Below are 27716 nucleotides of genomic sequence, written 5' to 3' on the forward strand. Positions count from 1 at the left end.
TGCCCTACAACCAAACGGCTTCTCAATCCATCAAATGGACTGTATAGCGACCTCAGGCAAGGCTGGGGAAGGTGGGGTCTGCTTCCTAATCATGGTGCTTCATGGTGCCTAAATGTAGCAACACTGGCAACTTTTTGCTCCCCAGACTTGGAATACGTGATGCCAAAATGCTGCCCCTATGATCTTCCGCAGGAGCTCACCTCCACTATCCTGATGGCAGTTTACATCCCACTTCAGTGGACGTGAAGATCGTACTGGATGAAATATACACCACTACAAATAGCCTTGAGACGAAACATCCCGAGGCCTTGTTCATTATGGCTGGGGACTTCAATCAGGCCAAGCTCAAGAGCGTACTACCAAGTTACCACCAACACATCTCCTATTCCACCGGAGGCACAAACTTCCTAGACCACTGCTACACAAATATCAAACATGCCTACTGCTCTATCGCCTGCCCACACTTTGGCAAATTAGACCACAAGGCTGTGCTCCTGCTCCCGGCTTACAAGCAAAAATTGAAGTGGGAGAATTCATCAAAGAAAGCCGTGCAACATTGGTCTGAGAAACGGACGATCTCCTACAGAGCTGCTTGGAGTCAGTGGACCGGTCAGTATATAAAAACTCTGTGGCAGCCTGGACAAGTACACCACTACAGTAACTGGCTTCATTATTAAGTGTGTAGAAGACACACTTGTTAATGAAGTGTGCCAAAGAGGCAAATCCGTGCGTTCCCCAACCGGAAACCATGGATGAACAGAGATATCCACTGCTTGCTGAAGCGCAGGTCTGAGGCATTCAAGTCAGGTGACACTGACCTATACAAGAAAGCCAGATATAATCTAAAAAGAGCCATGAAATATGCCAAAAGGCAGTACCGGACCAATCTAGAGTCAGGCTAGCCATACAGACTCCTGCCGACTATGGCAAGGCTTGCAAGACCTACCAGGCTACAAGATGAAGGCATGTAAAACTGCTAGCTCCAACGCTCCCCTCCCTGATGAGCTCAATGCATTTTTTGATGCCCGTTTTGAGCAAGAGGTCAATGAGAGCATGCCCTCCACCATGGAAGAACCTGTATCTGGGGTCACCATTGCAGTTGTCAGAGCAGCTTTCTCAAAGGTCAACCCATGGAAAGCGTGGCCTGGATCGTGTACTCAGATGAGCACTCAGATCCTGCATGGATCAGCAAATGGGAGTATTCACAGACATCTTCAACCTCACTTTACAACAATCTGAGGTCCCCATCTGCCACAAGGTAACTATCATCATCCCGGAACCTAAAAAAAAACTAAGTAGCGTGCTTTAACAACTACTGTCCAGTGGCTCTGACATCCATCATTATGAAGTGCTTCAGAAGGCTAGTCATGGCACGAATCAATTCCAGTCTCCCAGGCTGCCTGGATCCACTACAGTTTGCCTACTGCCGCAACAGATCCACAGCAGATACCATCTCCCTCGCCCTGCACTCAACCCTGGAACACCTATGTCAGACTCCTATTTATTGACTATAGCTCAGTCTTTAACACTACTATTCCCATGAAACTCATCTCCAAACTCTGTGGCCTGGGCCTTGGCTCCTCTCTCTGCGACTGGATCCTGAACTTCCTAACTCTCAGACCACAATCAGTAAGGATAGGCAACACCTCCCCCACTGTCATCCTCAACACCAGTGCCCCACAAGACTGTGTTCTCAACCCCCTACTATTTATACACCTATGACGGCGTGGCCAAATTCCCCTCCAATTCAATTTTTAGGTTTGCTGATGACACGATCGTAGTGGGTCGGATCTCAAACAATGATGAGACAGAGTATAGGAATGAGATAGAGAATCTGGTGAACTGATGCAGCAACAATAATCTCTCCCTCAATGTCAACAAAACAAAGGAGATTGTCATTGTTTTCAGGAAGCGTAAAGGAGAACATGCCCCTGTCTAAATCAATGGGGATGAAGTAGAAAAGGTTGAGAGCTTCAAGCTTTTAGGTGTCCAGATCACCAACAACCTTGTCCTAGTCCCCCCCATGCTGACACTATAGTTTAAAAAGCCCACCAAAGCCTCTACTTTCTCAGAAGGCAAAGGAAATTTGGCATGTCAACTATGGCAAGTTGGTCCCTCACCAACCTTTACAGATGCACCATAGAAAGCATTCTTTCTGGTTGTGTCACAGCTTGGTATGGCTCTGCCTTGCCCAAGACTGCAAGGTCCTGAATGTAGCCCAATCCATCACGCAAACCATCCTCCCATCCATTGACTCTGTCTACATTTCTCGCTGCCTCGGCAAAGCAGCCAGCATAATAAGGACCCCATGCACCCTGGACATTCTTTCTTCCAACTTCTTCCTTCGGGAAAAAGATTCAAAAGTCTGAGGTCATGTACCAACATCTCAAGAACAGCTTCTTCCCTGCTGCTGCCAGACTTTTGAATGGACCTAACTTGCATTAAGTAGATCTTTCTCTATGACTGTTGTTTGTCTGTATAGCATGCAGGAAACAATACTTTTCACTGTATGTTAATACATGTGGCAATAACAATCAAATCAAATAAGTATCAAGGCAGAATATTCCTTTTGTGTAAAGAACATTGTCTTTCTCTCAGAGGATTGTGCCACTTTGAAACACTCTGCCTCAGGTGGTGGTGGAGGCAGATTCACTGAATATTTTTAAGGTGGAGGTAGATAAATTCTTATTAGGCAGAGGAATAAAGGTTATCATGGTAGATGAGAATGTGGAATTTGAAACACAGAAAGACCAACCATGAGCTTATTGAATGGTGGAGCAGTCTTGCGGTGCCAAACAGCCTACTTCTGCTCCTATTTTCTATGTTTGTATTGACACTGAATAGAATGAACGCATTTCTTAAAATAACCTTCACTCTTCACTCAAAGGGTGGTGAATCTCCGGAATTCTCTGCCCACTGAAGTGGCGGAGGCTATCTTGTTGAATATATTTAAGTCGCGGTTAGATAGATTTCTGATAGACAGGGGAATTAAGGGTTATGGGGAGAAAGCGGGAAAGTGGAACTGATTCACTTCAGATCAGCCATGATCTTATTGAATGGCGGGGCAGGCTCGAAAGGCTAGATGGCCTACTCCTGCTCCTATTTCTTATGATCTTATGTTCTAACCTTAACTACTAGCAAAACTGAGGAACTTTTAAATAAGCTGATAATTCAAAAACAGACCAGAACATAGCTGTTGAATAAGGTTTCCTAGATTCTTTGCAATTCATAATCCATAAATTCATAATCCTGTGAACATTAAAACCAAAAAACCTTCCTTTGACATGAGGGATCAAGGTTACATTGAGAATATAGGTAACAAATGTACTGTAACAAGCTACAGATGTACCTGCCCTTCCTTCACTTGCACTGTGACAGAAAAGCATAAAAGTGCAGAGTGTGTGTATTTACCACCATCTATTCATGGTTCGGCAGCATCACCTTGGTGGGTCTTGGGTGTTACTATTACTAACCAAACCAGCGAACGTTGTGTCAAACTTCAATGAAAGCCCATGATTTGCAAGAGATTCTCCAGTCAATGGTTTCTCTCGGAGCCGAATAAAAAGAAGCTGCATGGAGACATGGTAGAGCAGGAAATGTCGATGCCACAGCTCCCCCTCGCTGAAACAACTTGATTACTGTTAACCTGATCCAAAGACTGACTCTGGTGGGACTCGAACCCACAACCTTTGAATAGCTAACTTGCATTTAGTTGGAAGTCCAACGCGCCATCCATTGCGCTACAGAGCTGCGCAAGGGTCTTGGGTGAGCAAGGAGAAAGCCACCATGAAGATTAGCTGGTCCCTTGGAGCTCAGAGATTTTGTGCTTGTGAAGTTGTCAATGAATTATGTCATCTGTGGTTTAAAGTATGTGCTATGATGCCTCAGGGCTCTTGTACCTGGAGAGTAGGTGTGACAAGGAGGGGAGTGGAGAGAGATAACGCAGTACTAAAATAAAAGAGGCTAATCAATGTTAAAAAAGAGCTACATGATTAAAATGCTCAATTTTCACCCAAAAGGCTGCGAACCAAAATGAAGCAAATTAAAAAAATCACGTTTGTTCATGTGTTGATAAACTGAACAAGCAGCAAGCATCAACAGGGAGTCTAATGAAAAACTGTGACACCATCAACAGTTTAAACTTCCTGCCTTTAATCTGCCAGTTTGTTGCACAAATTCTCAATTAATGACCGCATAAGAATTATAATTAATTAGTCTGGAAACAGTAGGAGTTAGACTGGAAGGAATATATTTGTTTGGAATAAGTAAATGGAATTCGATAGTACAACTGAACATGTTTAACACACAGGCGGCTGCACAAATTCGGTGAAACTATGCACTACAATTCTTTTGATTGCTCACTTGGAGCTCCATGTGCAGCATGAGATAGCACTGAAGACACGCCCCTGAGGGACAATTCTCCAACGGAGTGATTCTGATGCAAAGCCTCGTCCTTCCCAAGTGACAGTAAAATAAAGGCGAACGCACAATGGTCTCCAAGAATGCAATGGGAGCACGTCAATCACAAACTCTCTCAGACAACTGTGCCCACGAGCCTTTTCTGCAGCTGCAGTTACCACGGGGATCATTAACAACATACTTCTAATCCTCCAATTGTTCTGAATTATAACTGGGGGCTAAACTATTCAGATATATTTTTTGCACCTGTAAGCTTGCTTTTGATTTACAGATGTGCAATCACAACTCCATTGTCAAGGCCTGGCAGCAGGAGATGGTGTAGTCAAACCACACTGCTCTGCTTTCAACCCCATTTAACAGATGTGTACTTTTCATTTTACTGGCCTTCGGTCAAAGCATGCAAGGCAAGGATGAATGCATGCCCTTTATTTACCACCCTCCCGCTCCCCAGCCCCCACCACTCAGATCATCCACAATTAACAGGGTGACTCCAGTACCTCTTCCACACTTTCTGTCCTTCCAAAGTGCTAAGTGTGTCTGAATATTCCAGCTGTGTTGACCTTGCAGCTACGTCTCTGTTATGGTGATCAGGGCGTACATATTTATCGTTATTTTTGCTGACAATTTAGTTCTGCCCATTTACTATTTTTGCAAACTCCAGCTTTAAATTCTGGCATACTTTTAAGTTTGTACTCTGTACTTCTTGCTAACTTGCCTGACCTTACCCTTTCACTTACCACATCTTTCCTCACGTGATACTTATTTTTAAATCCACAGTATTTCCCAAAGTACTCTGCAACCAATAACGTGCATGCTGTTAATTAAACATTAATTCAAAATTAATTTGTATTCAGGGACTGGACATTAATTGTGCTCTTATACACAGGATCCTGTTGTATTGTGATTGTTTGGAGGTGCACAAGATGTTATGCTTGGCTCTGTAACTAAAAGCTTGTTAGTCTATAAAGATTAATCTCCAGTTCTTTCCTTCACCATCTGGCTGAGTTGTACTAGGAACTATTGTAACGCATCAATCATTGCAGCCAATTTGTGCATTGACAAGCCCTCAGTCAGCAATGGAATAAATAATCAAGTTATTGCTAGCAATAGTTAAAAGATTAAAGTTACCCAGAAGTAAAGAATTTCCTTCAAATGCTACCATAGGATCATTTATCATGGGGACAGCACAGTGGCACAATGGTTAGCACTGCTGCTCACAGCACCAGGGACCTAGGTTTGATTCCTGGCTTGGATCACTGTCAGTATGGAGTCTGCATGGGTTTCCTCCGGGTGCTCTGGTTTCCTCCCACAGTCCGAAAGATGTGTTGGTTAGGTGCATTGGCCATGCTAAATTTCCCCTCATGTACCTGAACAGACGCTGGAGTGTAGCAACTAGGAGATTTTCACAGTAACTTCATTGCAGTTTTAATGTAGGGCTACTTGTGACACTAATAAAAACTAAAATAAAATTTACATCTATTGAGAGGGTTAACAGGGACAGGACTCATGCCTCATTTGAAAGGCTGCACTTCCAGCAGTCCAACACTCTCTCATGCACAGAAAAGTCAGCCTGGAAAATGGGTTCAAGTGTCCAGAGTGGAACTTGAACATAAAATCTTATGTCTCAGAGACAAGGACCCTACAACTGAGCAAAAATTGACTCCTGCATTCTGACAAGGTCTTGTCCCATTGAAATTTCAGTATATTTATCTGTCATCATACAGCATAAACCTATATTCAAATGCTTTTTGCTAGTTTTTAAGAACACATTGAGGTTTTCAGGGTTTTTTAAAAAAGATTTCTAGTTTGACAATTGTGTGATTCAAAGTTCTCATGATTGAATGGTGTCTTCCTGTTGGCAAGAACGTGTGCAGTTGATGGTGCAACACGATCTCCAACCTGTGCTGATGTTGAGCCTGAAGTCTCATTAACATGGTTTTATTAGAATTTTGAGGGTCGTGAGAAAATAGAAAATAGAGCATTCTCTTAAAAAGAAATAGTTCAAATCCCCACACCAGGACTTGAGCAACTTCCATCCTCTCTGGAATGCTGCAAGTCAGGCCTGACTTTCCTCTTTGCACTTTCCTGTTTCCTACCCACCACAGGATGATTCAGATTTACCAGCTTGAGCAGAATCCATGTTCACACAGGGTTCTATGGGACAGCCTTCTTCCCCTGGTTATATTATTATGAATGGGGTAAGCCACTATATTTAAATAGTGCAAATGGATAATTTTTCCATGAAGCAGGAACATGCATCTAATTAAAGAATCCTACAATGCAGAAGAGTCCATTCGGCCCATCAGGTCTGCGCTGACCACAATCCCACCCAGGTTCCATTCCCGCAACCCCATATATCCACCCTGCCAATTCCCCTAACACTAAATTCAATTTAACGTGGCCAATCAACCTAACCCGCACATCTTTGGATTGTGGGAGGAAACCCACACAGATACAGGGAGAATGTGCAAACTCCACACAGACAGTGACCAGAGGCCGGAATTGAACCCAGGCCCTGGCACTGTGAGGCAGCAGTGCTAACCTGCTACGGTATAATCCATTGGTGATTAAAAAGTGACAAAAACGGCAAAAAAAATTCCATCTTTAGCCAAGTCAATAACATATCACAGCAGGTTCATTATGATAAAGCTCCTTCACTGTACAGATATTAGTCAGAATCCACACTCCCAGCACCAGCATTAATGAAACTTTTTCTCAGCCAACAGTTAGGTATACCAAGATGGAAAGTGACAGTGCCAGTCTTTCCATTTCCCAGTAGTCCTCCTCCTGTGAAACTGGCAAACGAAACATCTACCGTCTGCTTCATTTGCTTAGCATCTGCTACTTGTTTCATTTCATCCCTATCCAACTCTGAAAAATGTTCAAGTCAGCCGATTTGGCCATTCTTCCCTTATTCTGCAGGTTTTTAAGATTTACAGAGCTGGCAGTTGCTGATAGTTGGAATAAATATCCCCTATCACCTGGGCAAAATAGGGATGGAGTGACGTTCTTTCCATGGAGCTCGTATCTCATAGAAACCCTAGGGTGCAGAAAGAAGCCATTCAGCCCATCGAGTCTGCACCAACCACAATCCCACCCAAGCCCGACCCCCAAATCCCTACATATTTACCCACTAATCCCTCTAACCTACACATCTCAGGACACTAAGGGCAATTTTTAGCATGGCCAATCAACCTAACCCGCACATCTTTGGTGGTGGGAGGAAACCGGAGCACCCGGAGGAAAGTGACCCAAGCCGGGAATCGAACCCAGGTCCTTGGAGCTGTGAAGCAGCAGTGCTATCCACTGTGCTACTGTGCTGCCCTTTCTTTCAGAAAGATACCCATGTGGCCCACTCCCTTGCTTTTTGCACAGGTCCCTGCACACTTATTCAATTCTATTATTATTGAATCTACTTTCACTGCTCTTATAAGTAGAGAATTCCAGATAATCTACTGTGTAAAAGAAAAAGATTCTCAAACTGCCGCTAGTTCTTTTGCGAATCACTTTAAATCTGTTACTAGTCTTTCTACAAATGGAACCACTTTTCCTTACTCGCATTTCATGATTTTGAACACTCTATCAAATTTCCCCTCAACAGAAAAGTGACCATCTGTGAGACAGCAATCCTTGGGGCTACTGTGAGGGTCCTGTCAAGATCATCTCTGATGTGATAATCCAGTAGGAGAAAGTTGTGGAGATTAGTGCCCAAGGTTCCTGTCACATCAGTATAGCGAACCTGAGAGATCCCACATAGCTGTTTTAAGGCAGTCGTCCAATGTCCATTGGAGGTAACAAACCCATGCCAGGTTGGAATCAGTTCTGTGCACAAGTACATGTAGCGAGCGCTTTCACACCAGCTATCATAGTTAGCATTGTCCCTGCTCACTCTCAAGTGTCTCAAAGTAATGGTCCTCAACCTCTCCTTGCCACACAAGTTCTTGATGACATCAGTGTTCAACTTTGTCTCTATAGGTGGAGCCTGGAGTTCAGTCTCCATAAAATTCCTCTTTCTCCAGTTGCCACTCTGTTTTTATTCATTCACAAGATGTGGGCCGTCATCACAAGGCCAACATTTATTACATACCCCTTATTACCCTGGAGATGGTGGTGGTGCGCTGCCTTCTTGAACTGCTGAAATTCTTCTGATGCAGGAACATTCACAGAGCCATTGGAATGGGAAAGTTGGGATGCTGAATAGCCTGGAGGATAATTTGCAGGTGTTGGTATTCCCAAACATCGGCTGCCTTTTTCCTTCTAGGTGGTACAGTTCATGACTTTGATAGGTGCTGTTGAAGAAGCAAGATGCAATGCATCTTGTAGGAAGTACACACTGCTGCCACTGTGCATCACCAGTGATGCTACAAATGTTTATTGATGAAGTGCCTATCAAGCAAGCTGCTTTGTCCTGGATGGTGTTGAGCTTCGAATATTGTTGGAGTTGCACTTATCCAGAGCAGAGAGTATTCCTTGCTTGTGCCTTGTAGATGGTGGACAGAATTTAGGGGGGGGTTAGGAAGCAAGTTACTCAGTGCAGAATTCCCAGTCTCTGACCTGTTCCTGTAACCACAGTATTTCTATGGCTGGTCCAGTTGCTTCTGGTCAATGGTAAGCCACACCTCCTCCCCCTCCATGCTTTCTGCTTCTCACTCATGTTACGCTGCCCATCCAGTGCTCCTTAATCTAACTCCATGGTTCTCATGGGCAAGTCCTGATCATTTGAACAATGGTTGGTGATATGGTCTGGTCTGGTCTGTGCAAGTTAGAATTGGGCATGTGCAGGCTAGTGTGAAGAGAGGGGAAGATATAGGCTGATGTTGGTGGTGTGAGTTGCAGATTGGGTTCTGAGCAGATGGAAACTGAGAATAGGAGAGTTGTAAGTTGATGCTGGGGACTGCCTATCAGTACACAATCAATGGGGAAGTCTGCATCCCTCGAGTGTACCCTCCCTATCTCGCCAGGTTCCCAAACCATAGCCTAGACAGTCTCCCCATTCACAAATTTCACATGTTTCACTTTGCTTTCCTGCTGTAATTATTTACATCTCCTCTAGATCCTTCTGCATTTGTTTCATTATCCTGTCCTTGTTTCTAACACCATCAATCACTTAATTATTCCTGTTCTCCAACCTATAAATCCTTTTGTTCTTTCACTGCCACCTCTGTATTTGCTTAAATTGTTCATCTCTAAGAGCTTCCAGCTCTGGTAGAAGGTCACAGACTGAAACGTTAACTTTATCTCCCAACCCATTGATGTCACCAGATCCTGGCCCTGCTGGCTACTGATAGATGCGATAGCAATCTTTCCATGCTATGAGATGTGGAGAACTCCAATATATAATAGGCTAAAATGATGCACGCAAACCAATCATTAGCAGCCCAATGAATTTAATGTGCCTGTTGATCAAAATCTCAGAGATCAGACAAATCGGAAACAATCAGACTTTAGCTTATCTTTTGTTAATGGCAGTCCCTCATTAAATAATTCACCACATACTTGGGATTCTTTCTTTGAGGGAAATGCACTGGATTTTGTGTTGCGCTGGAGCACAGGCTCCAGTGAAGCAATGGAGACTCATTTCCAATATTTCTGCCGTGATCTTTTAACAGCTTTAACAACAACTTTCATTTCGATAGCACTGTTAATTTAATAACACATCCCAAAATGTTTCATTGTGACATTATCAGACACAAAAAGATTTTTAAGACAAATGACCAAAAGCACAGTGACATTATTTGATTGTCACATGCACTGGAATACAGTGAAAAGTTTTGTTTGCACTCTGTTCAAAAATATGGGCAAAAAACATTCTGGAGAGAGATGGTGAACAGCCAGAGGGCGTGGTACATATAAGTACTAACAATATAGGTAGGAAGACTAACGAAGTCTTGCAGCAGCAGTTAAGGAGTTAGGTAGAAAGTTAAAAAGCAGGAGCTTGAGGGTTGCAATCTCAGGGTTACTCCCTGTGCCACATGCCAGTAAGAATAGAAATAGGAAGATAGTACAGCTCAACATGTCACTAAACAGCTGGTGTAAGAGGGAAGGTTTCAGATATCTGGACCATTGAGATCTCTTCTGGGACAGGTGGGACCTGTTCAAGAAGGAGAGATTGCATCTAAACTGGAGGGGCATAAATATTCTGACCGGGAGGTTTGCTAGTTCACACAGGAGGATTTAAACTAGTTTGGCAGGGAGGTAGGAACCAAAGGAAAGGTGAACAAACTGAAGGGGAACTAGAGAATAAGGCCAGTCAGACTCAGAGGAAGAGCAGGTATGGTATGTTTGCTAATCAAAGGAGGTCCAGTGGACTGAAGTGTACCTGTTTCAATGCGAGAAGTGTAACAGGTAAGGCAGATGAACTTAGAGCTCAGATTAGTACTTGGAATTATGATGTTGTTGCTATTACAGAGGCTTGGTTAAGGGAAGGACAGGACTGACAGCTTTACAGATGTTTCAGGTGGGATATAAGGGGCATGTAAAAGGGGTGGGGGAGTTGCATTACTGGTTAAGGAGACTATCATTGCTGCAGGAGGACATCTTGGCGGGCTCATACAGCGAGGCAATATGGGTAGAGCTCAGGAATAGGAAGGTGTATTCACAATGTTGGGGGTTTATTACAGGACTCCCAACAGCCAGCGGGAGATAGAGGAATAGATATGTAGGCAGATTTCGGCAAAGTGTAAAAAGTAACAGGGTTGTTGTGGTAGGAGATTTTGACTGGGACTCACTTAGTACTAGGGCGTGGATGGGGCAGAGTTTGTGAGGACCATCCAGGAGAGCTTTGTGAAAGATAGTCCAAATAGGGAAAGGGTTGTACTGGACCTGGTATTGAGGAATGAGCTTAGCCAGGTGGTCGATGTTTCAGTAGGGGAGCAGTTCGGAACAGTGACCACAATTCAGTAAGCTTTAAGGCACAGATGAAGGTGCTAAAAATATCAGGCAAGAATGAAGAATGTATACACTATCAAGTATTAGCCCAGTGCTCTGTATTCCTGTTACTCCTTCCAAAGTGAATCACTTTACACTTTTCCGCATTAAATTCCATTTGCCACCTCTCAGCCCAGCTCTGCAACTTATCTACATCCCTCTGTAACCTGCAACATCCTTCCGCACTGTCCACAACTCCACTGACTTTAGTGTCATCCGCAAATTTACTAACCCATCCTTCCACGCCCTCATCCAGGTCATTTATAAAAATGACAAACAGCAGTAATACATCACTATTAACTGAACTCCAGGATTAACATTTCCCATCAACCACCACCCTCTGTCTTCTTCCAGCTAGCCAATTTCAGATCCAAATCACCCTCAATCCCATGCCTCCGTATTTTCTGCAATAGCTTTCTGTGGGAAACCTTAGCAAACACTTTACTAAAATCCATAAACACATCAACTTCTTTACACTCATCCACCTCTTTGGTCAGCTTCTCAAAGAACTCAATAAGATTTGTGAGGCACGACCTATCCTTCACAAAACCGTGTTGACTATCCCTAATCAAATTATTCCTTTCTAGATGATTATAAATCCTATCTCTTATCATCCTTTCCAAAACTTTGCCCACAACAGAAGAAAGACTCACTGGTCTATAATTATCAGGGTTGTCTCACTCCCCTTCTTGAACAAGGGGACAACATTTACTATCCTCCAGTGTTATGGCACTATTCCCGTAGACAATGACAACCTAAAGATCAAAGCAAAAGGTTCTGCAATCTCTTCCCTAGCCTCCCAGAGAATCCTAGGATAAATCCCATCTGGCCCAGGGGACTTATCTATTTTCATACTTTGCAGAATTGCTAACACCTCCTCCTTATGAACCTCAATCCCATCTAGTCTAATAGTCTGTAGCCTGTATCTCAGTATTAAGAAGGTAGTCAAGAAGGCATACAGCATGCTTGCCTTCATCGGCCAGGGCACTGTGTTTAAAATTTGGCAAGTCATGTTGCAGCTTTATAGAACCTTAATTAGGCCACACTTGGAATATAGTGTTCAATTCTGATCGCCACACTACCAGAAGGATGTGGAGGCTTTGGAGAGGGGACAGAAAAGATTTACCAGGATGTTGCCTGGTATGGAGGGCATTAGCTATGAGGAGAGGTTGGAGAAACTTGGTTTGTTCTGACTGGAATGATAGGGGTTGAGGGGCGACCGATAGTAGTCTACAAGATTATGAGGGGCATGGATAAAGTGGATAGTCAGAAGCTTTTTCCCAGGGTAGAAGAGTCAAATACTAGGAGACATAGGTTTAAGGTGCGAGGGGCAAGGTTTAAAGCAGACGTACGAGGCAAGTCTTTTTTTTAAACACATCGGGTAGTAGGTGCCTGGAACTTGCTGCAGCGGAGGTAGTGGAAGCAGATACAATAGTGACTTTAAGGAACGTCTTGACAAGTACATGAATAGGATGTGAATAGAGGGATACAGTCCCCGGAAGTGTAGGGGGTTTTAGTTCAGTCGGGCAGCATGGTTGGTGTAGGCTTGGAGGGCCGAAGGGCCTGTTTCTGTGCTCTAAGTTTCTTTATTCTACCTTCATAAAACATATAGCGGAGAAGGAAGGGAGAGGGTGCAGAATATAGTATTATAGTCATAGCTGGAGTGTAGAGAAAGATCAGCTTAATATAAGGTAGGTCCATTCAAAAATCCAAAGGAAGCAGGGAGAAGTATATATGGACTTCAGCAAGGCATTTGACAAGGTGCCCCATGCAAGGCTTCTTGAGAAAGTGAGGGGGCATGGGATCCAAGGGGACATTGCTTTGTGGATTCAGAACTGGCTTGCCCACAGAAGGCAAAGAGTGGTTATAGATGGGTCATATTCTGCATAGAGGTCGGTCACCAGTGGAGTGCCCCAGGGATCTGTTCTGGGATGCATACTCTTAGTGATTTTTGTAAATGATCTGGATGAGGAACTGGAGGGATGGGTTGACAAGTTTGCTGATGACACAAAGGTTGGAGGTGTTGTGGATAATGTGGAGGGATGTCAGATGTTGCAGCGAGACATTGATAGGATGCAAGACTGGGCGGAGAAGTGGCAGATGGAGTTCAACCCAAATAAGTGTGAAGTGGTTCATTTTGGCAGGCCAAATAGGATGGCAGAATATAATATTAATGGTAGGACCCTTGGCAGCGTGGAAGATCAGAAGGATCTTGGGGTCCGAGTTCATAGGACGCTCAAAGCAGCTGCGCAGGTTGAAGCTGTGGTTAAGAAGGCATATGGCGTACTGGTCTTCATCAATCGAGGAATTGAGTTTAGGAGTCGAGAGGTAATGTTGCAGTAATATAGGACCCTGGTCAGACCCCTTTGGAGTACTGTGCTCAGTTCTGGTCGCCTCATTACAGGAAGGATGTGGAAGCCATAGAAAGGGTGCAGAGGAGATTTACAAGGATGTTGCCTGGATCGGGGAGCATCCCTTAATAGGATAGGTTGAGGGAGCTCCGCTTTTCTCCTTGGAGAGATGAAGGATGAGGGGTGACCTGATAGAGGTGTATAAGATGTTGAGAGCTATTGATCGAGTGGGTAGTCAGAGGCTTTTCCCCAGGGCTGAAATGGTTGCCACAAGAGGACACAGATTTAAGGTGCTGGGGAGTAAGTACAGAGGAGATGTCAGGGTTAAGTTTTTCACTCAGAGACTGGTGGATGCGTGGAATGGGCTGCCAGAGGAGATGGATTCGATAGGGTCTTTTAAGAGACTTTTAGATAAGTACATGGAACTTAGTAAGATAGAGGGCTATAGGTAAGCCTAGTAATCTCTAAAGTAGGGACATGTTCAGCACAAATTTGTGGGCCAAAGGGCCTGTATTGTGCTGTAGTTTTTATGTGTTTCTATGAAGCTGTTCTTGAGTTGGTTGATATGTGATCTCAAACTGTTGTATCTTTTTCCCAACAGAAGAAGGTGGAAGAGAGCATGTCCAGGGTGCACAGGGTCCTTGATTATACTGGTGTTTTTCTGAGGTAGCAGGAAGTGTAGACAGAATCAGTGGATGGGAGACTGGTTTGCGTGATGGACTGGGCTACATTCACAACCCTTTGTACTTTCTTGCAATCTTGGTCAGAGGAGGAGCTATACCAAGCTGCAATACATACAGAAAGAATGTTTTCTATGATAAGAACATAAGAAATAGGAGCAGGAGTAGGCCATCTAGCCCTTCGAGTCTGCCCTGCCATTCAACAAGATCATGGCTGATCTGAAGTGGCTCAGTTCCACTTTTCCGCTTTCTCCCCATAACCCTTAATCCCCTTGCCTACCAAAAACCTATCTACCCGCGTCTTAAATATATTTAGGTAGCCTCAACCACTTCAATGAGCAGAGAATTCCAGAGATTCACCACCCTTTGAGTGAAGAAGTTCCTCCTCAACTCTGTTCTAAACTGCCCCCCCCTTATCTTGAGGCTGTGCCCTCTAGTCCTGCTGTCCTTTCTGAGCTGGAAGAACCTCTCCACCTCTACCCTATCCAGCCCTTTCATCATCTTATACATAGAACATAGAACATTACAGCGCAGAACAGGCCCTTCGGCCCACGATGTTGCGCCGACCAGTTACAAAACAATGACCCACTAACCTAAACCAATCCCTTTTCGTCCATAAACCTATCCACGGATCTCTTAAACGCCCCCAAACTAGGCGCATTTACAACTGCAGCAGGCAGGGCATTCCAATCCCTCACCACCCTCTGGGTAAAGAACCTACCCCTGACATCCGTCCTATAACTACCACCCCTCAATTTAAAGCCATGCCCCCTCGTGCTAGATCTGTCCATCAGAGGAAAAAGGCTATTACTATCCACCCTATCTAAACCTCTAATCATCTTATATGTTTCAATAAGATCCCCTCTTAGCCGCCTTCTTTCCAGCGAAAACAACCCCAAATCCCTCAGCCTCTCCTCATAGGACCTCCCCTCCATACCAGGCAACATCCTGGTAAACCTCCTCTGCACCCTCTCCAAAGCCTCCACATCCTTCCTGTAATGTGGGGACGTCTCAATGAGATCTCCCCTCATCCTTCTAAACTCTAACGAGTACAAGCCCAGTCTATTCAGCCTCTCTTCATAGCTCAACCCCCTCAACTCCGGTATCAGCCTAGTAAACCTCCTCTGCACTCCCTCCAAGGCCAAAATATCCTTGCGCAGGTACGGCGACCAAAACTGCACACAGTACTCCAGCTGCGGCCTCACCAGTGCCCTGAACAGTTGCAGCAAGACCTCCCTACTTTTATATTCAATCCCCCTCGCTATGAAGGCCAGCATCCCATTTGCCTTCCTGACCACCTGCTGCACCTGCAGGCTGGGTTTTTGTGACTCATGCACAAGAACCCCAAGGTCCCACTGCACCGTAGCATGCTGCAGCTTTTCGCCCTGTAAGTAGTAGTCCTTCCTACCATTATTCCTACCAAAGTGGATAACCTCACACTTGCCAACATTGTATTCCATCTGCCAGGTCCTCGCCCACTCGCTCAGCCTATCTAGATCCCTCTGCAGACTTTCCACACCCTCCGCACAATTTGCCGCTCCACTTATCTTTGTGTCATCAGCAAATTTCGACACCTTACACTTGGTTCCCTCCTCCAGATCATCTATATAAATGGTAAATAGATGAGGCCCCAGGACCGATCCCTGGGGCACTCCACTCGTCACCAACCGCCAATCCGAATAGCACCCATTGACACCCACTCTCTGCCTCCTATTTGATAGCCAACCCCTTATCCACGCTAACACCCTACCCCCAACTCCATGCCCCCTAACCTTCTATAACAACCTTTTGTGCGGCACCTTATCAAATGTCTTCTGAAAATCAAGAAACACCACATCCACCGGTTCCCCTCTATCCACCGCACTAGACACATCCTCATAGAATTCCAATAAATTCGTCAGACACGGCTTCCCCTTAACGAAACCATGCTGTGACTGCTCTATCAAACAATGATGCATCTGTAAAAATTGATGAGTCGTAGTGGACATGCCAAATTTCCTTAGTCTCCTGAGGAAGTAGAGGTGGGCTTTCCTAACTATAGCGTTGACATGGGGAGAACCAGGACAGGTTTTTGGTGATCTGGGAGCATCATAGTGGAGGAGGGCCACGGAAAGGTGTTCCAGAGTTTAGGACCAATGTTGGAGCAACAAATGAGGACGCAAAAGACATCAGAATCGGGGAAGTGCAGCGAGCCTGGAACATTGTCAGGCTGCAGGAAGTGGTTAAAGAGGTAGGGAATGGTGAAGAATTTGAACACAATGTTGAGGATTTTAAAAATAACTGGGAGCCAACATGAATTAGCTAGAATGCTGCTGGCATAACGTTCCAACCTTCCATTAATATCATTTTGAAGAAATCCATCTGGAAGATTAGATTTACTGTTCATTTTCTTATGACTAAATATTTCCAGAATAGGAACAAATGTTTAAATCTACTGAATTGTAAAATTTAACATCCATATCAGGCACCTCAGTTATTGATGATCAATTGCTCCATTATCAGGACACAGTCGGAGTGCAAACATTTAATTGAAAGTTTAACACATCTATTTGTCACAGCTTCTGGGAAAAAAGTAATTAATTCATTATTATCGTACTGTGAGAGGCAAACATATATTTGCTCACTTAACTTCACCATCTGGGAATTTTTAATAATTTTAGATTTCCTCTGGTTTTTGTGGGGGGCTCAGTTGGCTAGACAGTTAGTATGTCATTTAAAATAACACCAACAGCAAGGGTTTCAAGCCCTGTTCCAGATGATCAGGTAAACCCAGTCCCTGCCTCCTTGTCCTGCCTCATAGTAAAGTCAGGGCATAAAGCCATGGTTTGGCAATCCACGAATGATCAAGGATGCTACCAGAAAGAGAATTTTGAACTGAATACATTTAAAATATTTCTTTATTAAAACAAACGGGAAACTTTGATCAGGTTACCATTGTTGTGATAACTGTACGCACTGCTGATCAATCACAGACCTTGACCGATAATTCCCTAAATATGGTTTCAAAACCTGTCAGTGTAACTTTGCCAAAACTGCATCGGAAATGGGGGAGCACAGACCAGGCTTGCAGTCAAATATCAGTGGCTGCGTTAACTTGGCAGCTAATCAACCATAATTTTGGCAGCCACCATAAATAGGTCAGAGTTTCCTTGCACATGCAAACGAGGGACCCAATTACTGTTAAGGATGAATCAGTCAGAATGTGAGCAGATTCCAGCGTTTGCCGTAATTTGCTTTTATAATATATGAGTAGAGCCCACCTCAGGCATGGTCCATTAGATTTTCCAGTTCATTTGTAGCTAACCAGAGGTAATTATGTTTCGTTGGAGATTGTTAGAAGTTTTTGCTGTTCAATTGGCTTTAATGTGAAGAACATAATGTTTTTCCTCCTGGGTCCACAGCGTTGCTGCAGTTCACTATCGTTCTGCATTAGCTCCACTCCTGGTTGTCTCCAGACGAGTACCTATCTGAAGCTACTACTACCATTTCGGCTGACACAAACTGGTCCAGAGGAAGCTGTCTCAGGAGAGCAAATAAATACCTGCAGAATTGTTCAGAGGCGGCTGAGGCCTAGTTTCAGATGTGGATGTCAGTCAGAGTCGAAAGACAAGCTTAAGTGCAACAAGTTGAGGGTTTATTCCAAGACTGGAGCAAGTGTGTACACTTCCTAAATATCATTGCTCAACTCACTGGGCAAAAAGCCAATTCTATGTAACTGGAAACACTGCTAAATCACAAGAGTAATCCTTATCGTATCTCAGGGCAGGGAATGATTAAATTCTCCATGGAGAGATAGCCAGCAATGTCACTATTCCAATGAAACAAGTCAGGATTTTCAAATGTAAAAGAAGCTAAATGCTCACATGATAAAACTGTGGAAATTTTATAATAAATTCTCAGCTCAGAGAACATAGACAGCATTTCACAATATACGATATCATGGTGAAGGGGGACTTCCCATGAGTTGAGACCACAGCAGCACTGAGCATCATGCAGATGACTGGGACAAATTAAACCGTGCGCTCGAGCAATTGCACAGATAATTCTTTTCCTTTTGCAAAAAGTTAATTACACTAATTCCGTCTCAGAGACAAGCTGATGGTTTGTTTACGTGCCTGAAAAAAATTTGCCCAAAATAAAACAAAGGTCAAAGTTTGTATTGACAACAGTGAAACTCAGACACAAACCAGTCCTTGAGATGAGATTGTGGTATTCAAACACTCCAATCCAGCACTAACCCCAAGCAATTGCTGTTTCAAATGCTCTAATAGGGGAATGGATTAACTTGAACAGCCTGATCCGTTTATTTGCCAAGCACCCAGGAACCTATGCTCCTATGGTGACTAGTGGAGTGCCCCAGGGGTCGGTGCTGGGGCCTCAGCTATTCACCATTTATATAGATGATCTGGAGGAGGGAACGGAGTGTATGGTGTCGAAATTTGCTGATGACACCAAGATTGGTGGAACGGCAAATTGTGCGGAGGGTGTGGAGAGTCTACAGAAGGATCTAGATAGGCTGGGCGAATGGGCCAGGAACTGGCAAATGGAATTTAATGTTGGCAAATGTGAGGTTGTCCACTTTGGTAGGAAGAATGGTAGGAAGGACTATTACTTACGTGGCGAAAAACTGCAGCATGCGACGGTACAGAGGGACCTCGGGGTCCTTGTGCATGAGTCGCAAAAACCCAGCCTGCAGGTGCAGCAGGTGGTCAGGAAGGCGAATGGGATGCTGGCCTTCATAGCGAGGAGGATTGAATATAAAAGTAGGGAGGTCTTGCTACAGCTGAATAGGGCACTGGTGAGGCCGCAGCTGGAGTACTGTGTGCAGTTGTGGTCGCCGCACTTACGCAAGGATATTTTGGCCTTGGAGGGAGTGCAGAGGAGGTTTACTAGGCTGATTCCGGAGTTGAGGGGGTTGAACTATGAGGAGAGGCTGAATAAACTAGGCTTGTACTCGTTAGAGTTTAGAAGAATGAGGGGAGATCTCATTGAGACGTATAAGATGTTGAATGGGATGGATAGGATAGAGGTGGAGAGGTTCTTCCCACTCAGAAAGGACAGTAGGACTAGAGGGCACAGCCTCAGGATAAAGGGGTGGGCGGTTTAGAACGGAGTTGAGGAGGAACTTCTTCACTCAAAGGGTGGTGAATCTCTGGAATTCTCTGCCCGTTGAAGTGGTGGAGGCTGCCTCGCTAAATATATTTAAGACGCCGGTTGATAGGTTTTTGATAGGCAAGGGGATTAAGGGTTATGGGGAGAGGGCGGGAATGTGGAACTGAGCCACGACAGATCAGCCATGATCTTATTGAATGGCGGGGCAGGCTCGAAGGGCTAGATGGCCTACTCCTGCTCCTATTTCTTATGTTCTTATGTTCTCCTCCTAACAAAGATGTGAAGTTGCCACGTTGGACTGGGGTGGGCACAGTAAGAAGTCTCATAACACCAGGTTACAGTCCAACAGGTTTATTTGGCAGCACGAGCTTTTGGAGCATTGACTCACCTGATGAAGGGACAGTGCTCCAAAATCTCGTGCCTCCTAACAAAAGCAGACAGGCAGGAGGATCAGCTCTCAGGAAAGAAGCCTGTCGGTTCCAAACACAACACACGACTGTGGTGCTTGACATTTGTGCTGATACTCCACACCAAAACCCTACACTTCCTACAAATAAGTCTTCAGCCCTGTGGCCCTACCCATAAAGAATCAGAACCCCCTAAAATGTGGCCACCCCACTCTAAGCCTGAACAAGGATGATTTGGATTTTAATGTTGGTTCTCTTCCAACCTATTCCATCACCTACCAGCAGAATCATACAAATCATAAGAACGAGCAGTACGCAATTCACCTCAAGTCTGCTCCACCATTTAATACAATCATTGCTGATCTCATCTCAGCCTCAATTCCACTTTCCTACCCGTTCTCCACAACTCATCAACTCAGTACTTATTCAAAATTTGTCTACCTACTCCTTAAATTTACTCAACATCTCGGCATCCACCACACTGAGGTAGTGAACTTCATAGGCTCTGTTTGAGAGAAGTAGTTTCTCCTCAGCTCGGTTTTAAATCTGCCACCCCTCATCCTAAAAGTATGACCTCTTTTTCTAGATTGCCCCATAACAGGAGTGATAATCTTCACATCTACTTTGTCAATCCCCTTTACTATCTTGTACACCTCAATTAAATCTCCTCTCATTCATCTAACTACATCAAAGGCACTCAAAAGTGGTAGTTATAGTTGAGGAACAAAACCAAGGTTCAGTTGACAGCACTCTCGCCTCTCAATCAGAAGGTTAAAGATTAAAGTCCCACTCCAAAGAGGAATTTTCTGCCCCGGTTTACAGTAGGCAGGAAAGCTGGACGGGGCAGAGAAGCCAACAGGTCCCCCAAACTGGCATTTATGCCGTTGGAACTTCATTATCATAAATTTAAATGCCGTTAGCGGGCATCCATGCTGCATTCTCGCTCACGTCCCCATAAAAGGATTCCACCCTCCTCTCTCCCATTTACAACAGGGACCTGGCAAACGGTTCCCGCATTGGGTGCATAGGTAAGAACAGCTCCTGAGGAGAGTGGTACAGCTCCAGCAAATGCTAGGGGATGTTGAAGGTGGGGAGGGGGTACTTTCACTGTGGAGGTCTGTGACGAGGGCAGGTGGGGGGATGGGGTAGAGATTAGCAGTACCACGTCCACGAGAGTTTCTTTCGTTTTATTCCTCTTGATCGGGACACCAAGTTTGCACCACGCACGACGTCATGGGACCCGTCAAGATCTCTTTTCCTCTAGTTGTCTAAAAATTCAGTGGGGAAAGCCAGCTGCACAGCCAATGGGCTACACGCCACTTTGCCCACCATAAGTTGACCCTCTGAAAACAAAAAGAAAATTATGTCTCTCGGCTCAAAAAGAAAGACTGATGCTCCCGAGAACTGAGGGGATACTGCATTGTCAGGAGGTGCTGCCTTTCAGATCAAAGGTCTCTTTGGCCTTCTCAGGTAGTTGAAAAAAAAGAGATTTTGGCATTATTTTGAAGAAGATCAGGTGTGTTTCTCCTTGGTGTTTTGGTCAATATTTATCAAGCAACATTACAAAAGCAGATATTATTACATTACTTTTGTGGGAGCTTACTATGCAAATTAGCTGTCATTTCTACATTACAACAATAATCCTGTGGTCATAAAAGGTGCTATATAAATGCACTAGATGTGTCAATCCTGCTGTCTTTACATTGGGGATGTTATTTTAATATTTATTCATAGGATGTGGGCATCGCCGGATAGGCCCTCCCTCACCCATTTATTGCCATCCCTTGAATGAATGGGCGCTTAAGAGTCAAACACTGTTGTGGCTCTGGAGTCATGTGTAGGCTCGACCTGATAAAGATGGCAGATTTCCTTCCCTCATGGACATTTGTGAACCAGGTGACAATCAACAATGGTTTCATGATCATGAGGTTTTTAATTACAGATGTTTATAAAATTCAAATTTCACCATCTGCCATGGTGGGATTCGAACGCTTGTCTCCAGAGCATTACTCTGGTACTCTGAATTACTAGTCCAGTGAGAGTATCACTGCACCACATCACCCTGTGAAAGGTTGAGTGAAGATCCAGTTAGCTCCCTGTTTTCAATGAATTTGTCTGGTCCCTGCAATGTAACCTGGCTCACAAGGAGCTTGGATGTTACATTAAAAATCCAACCCTGTAAAGTACATACAGAAAGCAGTAATGCTCCTAACTATAAAGCAGCGTCTTTGTTTTAAAGCCAATACCTCCTTAAACTTTCAGTATGATCTGTCTAAGTGGAAGATCTGACTGGTGAACTTTGAAGACTAACAAATTTTGGGGGCGAGGAGCCAGCAACATTTCACAGAAATCTGGTCCTGATTTAGAGGCAGGCGAGAGTTGTCTCCACAGGCTGCCAACCAAACTCAAACACCAACAATCCATCATTTAGAGATTGCTGCAAAGAGCTTTCAAATCTGTTCACCATCACAGAAGTCTTTCATTTCTCCCTTACCACAATGTTGATTGTTGGAATTTTATCAATTGCTTGTTCCTTTCAAAACTTCACGACCAGGGGCACAAATCAGAATTCAAACATTCACAACTCTCACCCATAAAAAATGTTGAATGAATAATGTGTAGGACAAGGTGGGGGGCAGCTGAAGGAGGTGCTGGGTGATCACTAACTTTCTAACTTGTTGGCTCTGGAATTGTAGCCACAGCCAACACTTCATCTCAAAATTTGGACATGTGCAGGGCACAATTTTCAGATCAAAACTTAAACAAGCCTGAACACTGCTGAATAATTGAGAACTCCTGTCAATGCAGAGGATACATACTGAATAGGCCATTTGTTCATAAGCTCCAACAATTACGTGAGATCAAAGTGATTAGTCACAGTACACAAATAATAGTGTAAACAATTTTATATGAGTTTTCAGATTTTTTTCAGTAATAGAAATGAGGACTTGCATTTAGAGCACCTCAGTACTCCCCAACCACTTGCAGTTTATGGACAACTTCTGCAATGTACCAAACATGACAGCTAATTTACATACAGCAAGATCCCATAAACAATGTGACAAATGGACGGCTTGGTGGCACAATGGTTAGCATTGCTGCCTCACAGCACCAGGGACCAGGGTTTGATTCCCGGCTTGGGTAACCGGCTGTGTGGAGTTTGCACATTCTCCCCATGTCTGCATGGGCTTCCTCCGGGTGCTCTGGTTTCCTCTCACAGTCCAAAGATATGCAGGTTAGATGTATTAGCCATGCTAAATTACTGTGTCCCAGGATGCGTAGGTTAGAGGGATTAGTGCAGTAAATATGTGGGGTCTCAGGGATAGGGCATGGTGGGATGGTTATCGGTGTAGGCGCGATGGGCTGAATGGCCTCCTTCTGCACTGTCGGGTTTCTATGATGAGATGACCAGGTTACCTGTTCTATTTAAGATTTACTGAAGGATAAATATTGAGATGGACACCGGGCACGTCACACCAACATTAACACAATTTTATCTAATACTTGGGCAGTCACTGACATCTCCATAATGTATCTGATACAGGAATTGAGTGTCTGTCTGTCTGACTGTTACAGAAAATTAACTTTAAAAAATGGTCACTGCAGTATCATTATAATGGCTCTAATTACAATGATTGTGAAAGCCATGACGAACTTTTCCATGTACACTTGAAGATATTCTCTATGCAATACAGAACTGGGGAATATAAAGACTAACAATTTATCATTCACAAAATCTCAAACAAATTGCAAAAGTTACGTTAGCATCTTAATTTCGGGCAGAGACGCTGCTTCAAGATTCATTGCAGAAACATTGTATGTGTTGGATAGTGCCCAGTGTCAAACGATCACGGAACCTTTTTTTTACAACAAGGGCCCCCAGTTTAAATGAATACAGGAGGGAATAAATTTGAGTCTCTGATGATTGTCAGTGGCTATTACATACATAATCCCAAACTGATACAAACACCGTTCAAACTTTAGCTTTTGGTGAAAGTTTCCCAGAAATAGACTAAAACAACAGGGAATATAAACCTCAGTCAGAACCGAATGATTTCAATGAGAAGTTTTATTGGACCAAGGTAGTGGAACTCAAAAGCTGGTGCAAACTATGAACACATTCAGTTTGAAAAGTGAGATATATTCACACTCCAGCAGAACTTACTCCACTGTTTCAACTTTCTGCAATTCTTCATAACTAAAAACACACGGTAACAAACCAGAGAAATTTAACAGAAACCAGATTATATACCTCAGATGTTTGGAAGATATTTGACTTCAACTGCACAGTGTTCGTGAACAATGCAGCGAAAACCAGAAGTTATATTTCCACCTGCACGAATATAAAGATCAGACAAGCCTTTCCACATTGATGTGGTCCCTAGGGAATGAGCTAAGTACAGAAAGGAGTGTGGATAATTAAAAACAACAAGAGATTAATTTGTGGTCAGCGAATTTTATAATCAAAAGAGTTATGATCCCAGCTGATGTTAGAACTAGACTATCTCATTGTTTTTAAGACAAGAATAGATAAATTTTTGAACAGTAAAAGAATTAAGGGTTATGGCGAGCGGGTGGGTAGGTGGAGCTGAGTCCACAAAAAGATCAGCTATGATGTTATTGAATGGTGGAGCAGGCTTGAAGGGCTAGATGGTCTACTCCTGCCTACTTCTTATGTTCTTAAGTTGGATCCCTGGGTGAAACATGGCTTAATAGATCCTAACTTCTTTGTTTAGATGTGGAGGGCAGCCACTGAATAGAGCAAGTGTTAGCTCATGAACTTTTAACAAAATAAAATATTTATTAAACTAGAAAAGATTAGCTACATACACCTTTACAGATATATACAGGTTCATCAGGATAACACAGGTTACAAAATCTATCTTGTACTCTAATGATCACAGTAAGTACACAGTCCATATAAACTAATAGGCAAAAGTGGTCATACACTCTTTGAAACCAGGTAACAGATGCCACCCAAAACAACTTCTGTGGATTTCTCATTAATTCCCTCAGATGCTTGTCAGACAGTGAACCAACCGGTCCTCTGTCCTCCAAACAAGTGTTGCCAATCTCCAGTCTCAAAGAACTCATTTTGGAATCTTCTCCCAAACAGTGCTTTCTCTTGGATGTCTTCACCAAGGATCCATCTCAAAGATTCCAACCTCTCCTTCCAATGTTCCTCTACTCTGCAACACCACATGCATTCAAACTTATGCTGAACACATGCATGGTGGCTTGCTCCCTCCTGTGGTTCCACATCCTACACAGACTTTGGCCTCAAGTCTTGACCAAGAGCCCTTCCCAGTCTTGGGTCTCTTCCTTGGCTATAAGTCATGTCTGATCTTGAGACTAAGCGTTGCCAATGATTCTAGCCTAATATTAAGAACTCATGCTTGACAATGAGTCCTAGGATGGTCTTGTGCGTCCCTAATGATGGGGATGGAAGCCATAGCTAGACAAACATCTCAAGCGGGCAAGGGAGCAGCCAACTGCCATTGTTTAAGGAAGGCCTATGGAAGCAAAGAATAGTTACAGCACAGGAAACCATTGTGTTCATGCTGCCTCTTCATAAGAGTATATTTTTTGGTTGTATCACAACTTGGTATGGCTCCTGCTCTGCCCAAGATCGCAAGGAGCTACAAAAAGTCATGAATGTAGTAGCCCAATCCATCACACATCATAGCCTCCCATCCATTGACTCTGTCTACACTTCCCAATGCATCAGAAAAGTAGCCAGCATAATTAAGGACCCCAGTCACCTCGGACATACTCTCTACCACTTTCTTCCATCAGGAAGATACAAAAGTCTGAGGTCACATACTAACCAACTTGAGAACAGCTTCTTCCCTGCTGCCATCAGATTCTGAATGGACCTACCTCGCATTAAGTTGATTATTTTTTACATCCTAGCTATGACTGCAACACTACATTCTGCATTCTCTCCATTTCTTCTCTATGAACGGTATGTTTTGTCTATATTTTACTCAAGAAACAATACTTTTCACTGTATACTATTTCATGTGATAATAAATCAAATCAAATTAAAGAACAATTCAGCTAGTCCCACTCCTCACCCTTTCCCTGCACATTTTTACCCTTAGGGGCTCATCCAATTCCCTTTTCAAAGTCACAATTCAATCTGGCTCTACTTCAGGCATTGCATTCCAGATCGCAAATGACCGCTGCATAATAAATAAATTTTCCCTGAACTTCATCTGCCTATCACCTTAAATCAATGTGCTCCTGGATCCTTCGGCCAAAAGAAACAGTTTTTTGTCAATTCTGAACATCTCCATTAAATCTTCTCTTCTGTAAGGAAAGTAACACAACTTTGCTAATCTATCCTCTCATGCTTGGAACTATTCTTGTTTAAGCTGAACCAGTGTTTTATAAAGATTCACCGTAACTTCCTCACTTCCATGACTCAAGTTATAAAGCCCAGCATCCCTTGATTGGCTATGCTAAAATGTCCATCCAAAGATGTGTAGCATGGATTGGTTATAGTATAGACGTGCAGGGTTGCAGAGATGGGGGGGTAAGTATGAATAATATCGGGGGCATGACTTTGAGCCCATGTCCACCGGTGTGAATGCTGGAAAGGCTCAAGATCCAGAAGTCGCAGTTCTCACTAGTAAGAACGTGATTTTGGATCCTCCCCGCCCCTCATCAGTACTGTCAGTAGGTTCAGACACATAATGGGCGTGAGCCTGCTCTACTTGAATTTCAATGTATTTAAATGTCATTAAACAGCCACCTCGCCAGACATTGACCTCCCCCTCTCCCCCGGCCCCGCAATATACTGACACCATGCCAACATGAGTTTACAACGCTTCACACAGACATGAACCTGTTGTGGGGGTCTATCCTAGGTGCAAAGGTAAGTAGAGCCTACAGGGGAGATATATGCAGCCAGGCAGTGCCTTGGCAATGCTCTCTGGCTTTTCCAGCTGACTCAGGTTGGCACCATGCCAACTTGGCAGTGCCAACCTGTGCACCTCAGTGGAAGCTTCAAGGAGCCAGATGAGGGATTTATTTAGGTGTGGTAATGACCAGGAGCAGATGAAGGAGCTCAGAACGCTAACGATGGTCATTGATGAGGGCAAAGGGTAGAGAAGTGCCAACTTCAATTAGCGTTGGGAGGGGAGCCCCTGAGACCTCCACAGTGCGTTGGGGGAGTGGGCAGGAGCGGCAGGGGGATTATCCAGGTTATGATCTTTAAAGATGGTGCCCTGATCTCTGTGCAACCAGGTTTTGTCAACATGTTGAGGCCCCACCCTCCCCTGCTTCCCCACCCACATGACGGTGGATTATGCCACCACCACCGGCTCCCCCCTCCCCCCGCCCCCGGCTTAATTTTTTTCTGGCAGAGTGTCATAAAATCTGGGCAGAAAACTGGTGTGTTCACTTGATAGAAACGTGCTGGTTTTCTCACTGGAAACAACACTCTGCCGTTTTTTTGGTAAGATTTAGCCCACGCTTTTTCGCAGAGTCAATGCAGACTCGATGGGCTAAATGGCTTCTTTCTGCACTCAAGGAATTCTATATTTCCGATTTGTGCACATACATTCCCATGACTCTGTTCCCGCACCTTTAGACTTGGATCCTTTATTTTCGATTGGCTGTACAACTCAGCCTACCAATTAGATTATCACTTTACATTTGTCAGCTTGAAATTTTATTTGCTTTGTATTTGTTCGTTCTACCCAGCCTGTCAATATTGTCTTGAAGTTTATTTGTATCATCACTGCAGTTCACCACACTTTCAAATTTTATGTCAGCTCCAAATGTTGAAACTGTACCCCACACATCCAAATCTA

At 43.9% G+C, this 27716-nt stretch overlaps 1 protein-coding gene and 1 non-coding gene across 2 annotated transcripts in view; both read right to left on the minus strand.

Annotated features, from left to right (window-relative positions):
* adamts17 (ADAM metallopeptidase with thrombospondin type 1 motif, 17) overlaps nucleotides 1-27716 on the minus strand; it is a 459909-nt gene that overhangs the window by 291893 nt on the left and 140300 nt on the right. The window lies entirely within an intron of this gene.
* trnag-ucc (transfer RNA glycine (anticodon UCC)) lies at nucleotides 3660-3750 on the minus strand. The gene is given in 2 exon segments: nucleotides 3660-3695; nucleotides 3714-3750. It is a non-coding gene; the product is annotated as a tRNA-Gly (tRNA).

The sequence above is a fragment of the Carcharhinus amblyrhynchos genome, chromosome 28 (assembly GCF_965287045.1).
Source record: "Carcharhinus amblyrhynchos chromosome 28, sCarAmb.v2.hapA, whole genome shotgun sequence".
Lineage (NCBI taxonomy): Eukaryota > Metazoa > Chordata > Chondrichthyes > Carcharhiniformes > Carcharhinidae > Carcharhinus > Carcharhinus amblyrhynchos.